This window comes from Echinops telfairi, unplaced genomic scaffold (assembly GCF_000313985.2).
Source record: "Echinops telfairi isolate 266 unplaced genomic scaffold, ASM31398v2 ScPeMD7_7417;HRSCAF=8455, whole genome shotgun sequence".
NCBI lineage: Eukaryota > Metazoa > Chordata > Mammalia > Afrosoricida > Tenrecidae > Echinops > Echinops telfairi.
Genome location: NW_022111317.1, coordinates 2,578,680 through 2,583,823, shown reverse-complemented (window position 1 = coordinate 2,583,823; position 5,144 = coordinate 2,578,680). Strand labels below are relative to the sequence as shown.

At 56.5% G+C, this 5,144-nt stretch overlaps 1 protein-coding gene across 1 annotated transcript in view; it reads right to left on the bottom strand.

Moving 5' to 3' along the window:
- CPT1A (carnitine palmitoyltransferase 1A) overlaps positions 1-3,072 on the bottom strand; it is a 58,417-nt gene extending 55,345 nt beyond the window's left edge. The window contains exon 1 of the mRNA XM_045297145.1: positions 3,050-3,072. The gene's annotated coding sequence lies outside the window, so the exon portion shown is untranslated. The remainder of the gene's footprint in view (positions 1-3,049) is intronic.
- Positions 3,073-5,144: the final 2,072 nt, after the last annotated feature.

Below are 5,144 nucleotides of genomic sequence, written 5' to 3'. Positions count from 1 at the left end.
AAAAATATGAAATTAAAAAACACACATAGGAGATGGTTTCCCGTTCCTTGAAGGAAAGGATTTAAACCCCAGAGAAACAAGGAGTGGAAGGATAAAAAGAGAAAGGACGTGTCAGCCCGCAGGAGCAGTTCCACGCTGTCCTCCAGGGAGTGTGGAGCTTTGGGGGGAGATCTGTCCCGAAGTGGGATGGGCGGAGCTAATGTCCACCTCATCATGAGGTCGGCCAGGGGGGTGAGCTGCTCGGCCACGCACACTCCAGGAACCACCGAGTCAAGTCATGCACGAGCACCGTCTGGGAGCACAGAGCTGAAGCACTGGGCTGCCTGTGGTGGGAACCCCTCAGCTGCTTCCCCCGGGCAGCCTGCTTTGCAGAAAGATGGCAGTCTGGGAAGCCCTTGGGGGCAGTCCGGCCCTTGGGCATCAGCGTCAACCCGGTATCACCTGACGCTATCAGCTAATTGAGAACTTGGCAGTTCCAGCCCATGGGGAGGGGCACCACGAAGAAAGGCCTGGGGAGGACAGCCGGGGTGCCCTCAGTGGGGCCATTCCACGCTGTCACACGGTGACTCCGGCGTGAGACGACAAGCCAGGCACACCCGACAGCTAATGGGAAGGTGGGCGGGGACTAGTGACCTGGTTTCACCTGAGTGGAAGCGCCTTCTCCAGGTTTGCACTTTCTCCAGAGTGGCGTGCCCGGCCCTGCCCCAGCAGGCACCCTCTGCAGGGTTGACACCTTCTGCATCCTTTGGGCTCAACCACAAGGTTGACGGCTTCTCACGGGGAAGCCTAACAGAACAATGCCTTCTCGCAGCACAGGGTAAATGCGGTGGGTCAAATCCGGTGATTCTGAGTCATTATCCTTTTGCCTACAAGGGAGACCCCCTTAGCATCCTAACTTCCACCTCTGCTGGGTCCTTTAAAACAAGCCAACCCCCTCTGGCTTCACTACACCCCCAGGGGTTCACCAGACAGATGCTGAGAAACACAATCTGAGGAGAGGCGGGCAGAGGTGTGTGTGTGTGGAGTGGGGTGATCGAGGCTCAGACAGTGGTCAAGAAAGCACCAGGAGATCGGCGGAGACCGCAGGGCAAGGACTGGGGACTGCTGCTCTGTGTGCACTGCCATCGTCGTGGCCCTAGGTCAGCGGCTCTCAACCTGTGGGTCGCCCGATTCAGGACCGTAGCAAAATGACAGCTAATGAAGTAGCAACGAAAATAATGTGATGGCCGGGGGTCAGCAGAACATGAGGACCTGTATGGAAGGGTGGCGGCATGAGGAAGGTGGAGAACCACTGCCCTGGGCGGTATCGATCTTGATGAAAACTGTAACCGGCGAAGCCATCACCCCCAGGTTGAACCCAGGGGCACGAGTGAGACTATGCCAGGGCGAGGATCAAGATAAGGCAGGCATCCCAAGCAACAGAGGTTGATCTTCGCAGGGCAGCAGCTGGAAGATGGCCCGCACTCTGTCTGACTACCGCAGCCAGAGAGAACCCCCGCACCTGCTCCTGGGCTTGAGCGTTGTGGATGTGGAAGCTTTCCACAAATTTCATGGCGCTTTTCTTTGAATAAAATTGTTACATAATAAACTTATTACACACACACCCCCCAAATGAGTACGCAGGCGGGTCTCCCAGCCTGACTTGTTGACCATTCTTCTCTGGGTTTGCCCACAGGTGGAGGGCTGGCTGGTGGCATCCTGCCTGCCCCCCACTACCCTGCCCCACCGCCAGCCTCCTGAAGGTCAGCAAAGCCTACAGACCTCTGGGAAGGGAACTGAGGGGTCACAAAACCAGCCCTAGCGCCGTGCGTATACCCGTACACTGCTCCCAACCCGCCAGCCTACGGCTGTCGATTCCATCAGACTTCTAAGGCCACCCAGGTGTCCGAGCAGGGTCTTCATCACCGAAGGGGGTCCCGGTGGCACACAGATTAAGTGCTCGGTGGCTTAGAGAGGTCCGAGGGGGGAACCCAGTCAGGGGTCCTGCAGAAGAAAGCCCTGGTGCTCTGTCTCCAGGGAGACCGATGGCTGCCCCTGCTGTCAGGGGCTGCCTGGATGGTGCCGCTCACAGCAATCCCAGGCACAACAGGACCAAGCGGCACACCGGCCTGCAGCCACCGGGTCAATCCGCCTTGTGGAGGGTCTTCCACTGGATCACTGACCCTCGACTTTACCAAGCATGCTGTTCTTCTGGGACTGGCCCTTCCTGATCACAGGCTACCTGAGATGGGCTCTGTGAGACAATCCATGGGGCGGATTTACACCAGCAAGAAACCGATGGATGGCCCCGGTCAAAAACCACCCCCTTTACAGACGCGGAGGCCCACGCCTTTCCTCAGCAAAGCCTCTGGGTGGGTGGGAGTTCGACTGCCCACCTTTCATTGCCACGGAGCTGCTGGTGGTTTTGAACTGCTGACCACGAGGATTGCAGCCCAGTGCATAACCGCTATACCATCAGGGCTCCGTTAAAAAAAAAACATTCTTTTTTTTTTTAAAAAGCACATACAATTAATAAAGTTCCCAAACCCTACTGCCCTTGGATCAATTCCAGCTCAGAACAAACCCAGGGAGGGTTTCTGTTCTGCTTGATGGGAGCAGCCTCCTCTTTCTCCTGAGGAATGGCTGGTGGGTTTGAACCACCAACCTTGCAGTCAGCAGTCCAATGTTTAATGTGCTGCACCACCAGGACTTCCCTCCAGGTGACCCTAAACCTAGGGGAGTGGTGCGTCACTACTGGGCATTCACCTTCCTCACCTGTCACCCGGTAGCGTAAGCAAAGTGGTCAGGCCGCCCCATCTAATGTGAGGCCCTCCTGAGGCCTCTCCACGGTCAGTCTACTTCTGTAAAGATTGACGGCCTCAAAAACCCGGAGCGGCTGTCCAGTCAGACCTCCAGGTTGGCTGAGAGTCAGGATCAGTTGGTACTCGGCTGACAGTTTAGACACGCTGCCCGATTTCGATCCCATAAAACCCTGTAAAGTAGAAAAGGAACGGACACCTAGCCGAGTGAGTGTCACTGCCTTGTGTCCCCATAAAAGCCCTCTGCCTACCTGCAGGATGGAAACGAGCCTGGGACAGGGATCCGGGCACAAGCTCCGGCCAACAGACCTGGGTTCAAACTCCAGGGCTGACACCCGAGACTCAGACATGTGGCCTCAGCAAATTTCACTGCCTTTCCTAAAAGCTGCTTCCTGACACAGCCCAGCCCCAGTGCCCTGGAATGGGGTGGGGCTGGAGGGGTGTTCCCACACTGGCCGCCCCACATGCATCCGAGTCTAGGAGTGCTCCCCTGGGTTTCCAATGGCTGCCTTGGGGATGTGGATCACCAGGACTTTCTACCAAACTAAACAGAGAAGAAGGACCTCGCGGGTTCTCCAAGGCCGTACTGCTCACAGCTTCCTGGGTTTGAACAGCCAGCCTTTCCGTTATTCGGTGAGCGCTTTACCTGCTGCGCCCCTCTCTCACTGCCATCTCCTTGATTCTGACGCGCAGCGACCCTACAGAAAGGGTAGAAGTCCAGGCTTTCCCAGACCGGCTGGTGGTTTCGAACTGCTGATCTTGTGGCTCTCAGCCCAACTCGTAAGCCACTGGGCCACCAGGGCTCCTTCTGCACCACCTACTCCCCTCATAATAACCGCACCTCCCATAAATCACAGGTGCACCTTTGTCCCTGTCCAACCGTAACCATTTGCTGCCAGCACCACTCCTAGAATGCGCCTGCCGCTGCCACCTGCCTCACTGTGGTACCTGACACCTGAGCTCATTTTTAACTTTTGGCAACTTTGTTGTTCACATACCTCACGGACATGCGTGGGGCTGCTAACCCACAAAGGTCAGCAGTTCAAAGCCAGCAACCGCTCTTGGGGAGAAAGATGAGACTGCCCGCATAAGGGTTAGAACCTACGGAGCCTCCCCCTTTGCCCTATAGGGTGGTCACGGCTCGGAATTACCTTGAGAGCAATGGCTTTAGCTTTGGGTGTTGTTTTGTGTTATTTTGGGGGGTGATGGTGGTGGAATTGGCTTGACCCCACAGGATGGTGATTGGACTCGGCTGGGTGCACCCAGGAGTGCCCCAGAAAAAGGCCTGGCCATCTTCTTCCAAAAGAGGACATGCATTGAAAACCCCACAAAGCATACTTCTGCTCCGAGTCAGGAGAGACAGCTGGTGGACCCCCCCAGAAACTCAGTCCCTCCCCCCACCCCCACGGTCTGCTGGGAGCTTCCACTCCTGGGGGGGCGGGGCAGATAGATCCCTCCGGGAGCATGTCACTGTGCTGGGGGCCGAGGGGCTGGGTCAAGAGCTAGGACCCCATTACTGGCGGGAGGAGAGGTCTTCATGAGAGCAAGTGTGGACAGGTGCGAGAATGCTGGTTTCTGCTCCAAGACCCCTCCCCCTAAATATCACCAGGAGGAAGGGGGGAGAGGGGAACCATGAACTAGTGTCATTCACCCTGGGACCCCAGGGTCCCTCGACAGCAGGAGGAGGCTGCAGCACTCCAAGGGTCCGGGACATGGTACCTGGAGCATCCGGTCACCCTTCACCCCTGCTGAGCATCGCAGAGATGCCCAGGGAAGCAAACTCCCAAGTGACTCCGGAAACAGAGCAGTAACCCGCCTCACGGTAGCTTGGAGGATGGAAAAGGAGTAGAAGGTGCTGAACGTCCCAGGAGGGTGGGGAAACTGGGGGCTGCACCGGCAAACCCCTTCTTTGTATCTACAGAACCCAGTGTCCAGGGATCAGCCGTTAACCCCGCTGGGCAGTACCCGCCTGTTTCCCAACCCTCAGTGGTGGCAATGACCCTGTTTTATGCACCGAAAGGCACACTTCAGCCAGCAGCACAACTTCTTCCAATGATTAACTTGCCCAAACATTCCTGGGCGTAAGGACATGGCACAGAAAAGAAAGGCAAAGGTAGACAGACATTCCTGGGGACTGAGTGGGCCACATTTGTTACCTACGTCAAGTCGGCAGCAGCCCTGATGTCCCATGTCCACTGATATTCTCTGATGGAGTCAAAGGTGACACTTACAAATGGCATTGATATAGCAACCGCCCAAGCACAGCAAATCTCCCTCGCTTGTCAGTTAAGTGGGGGAGCCCTGGAGGCCCACTGGTTAAATGCCTTGGCTGCTAACCACAAGGTC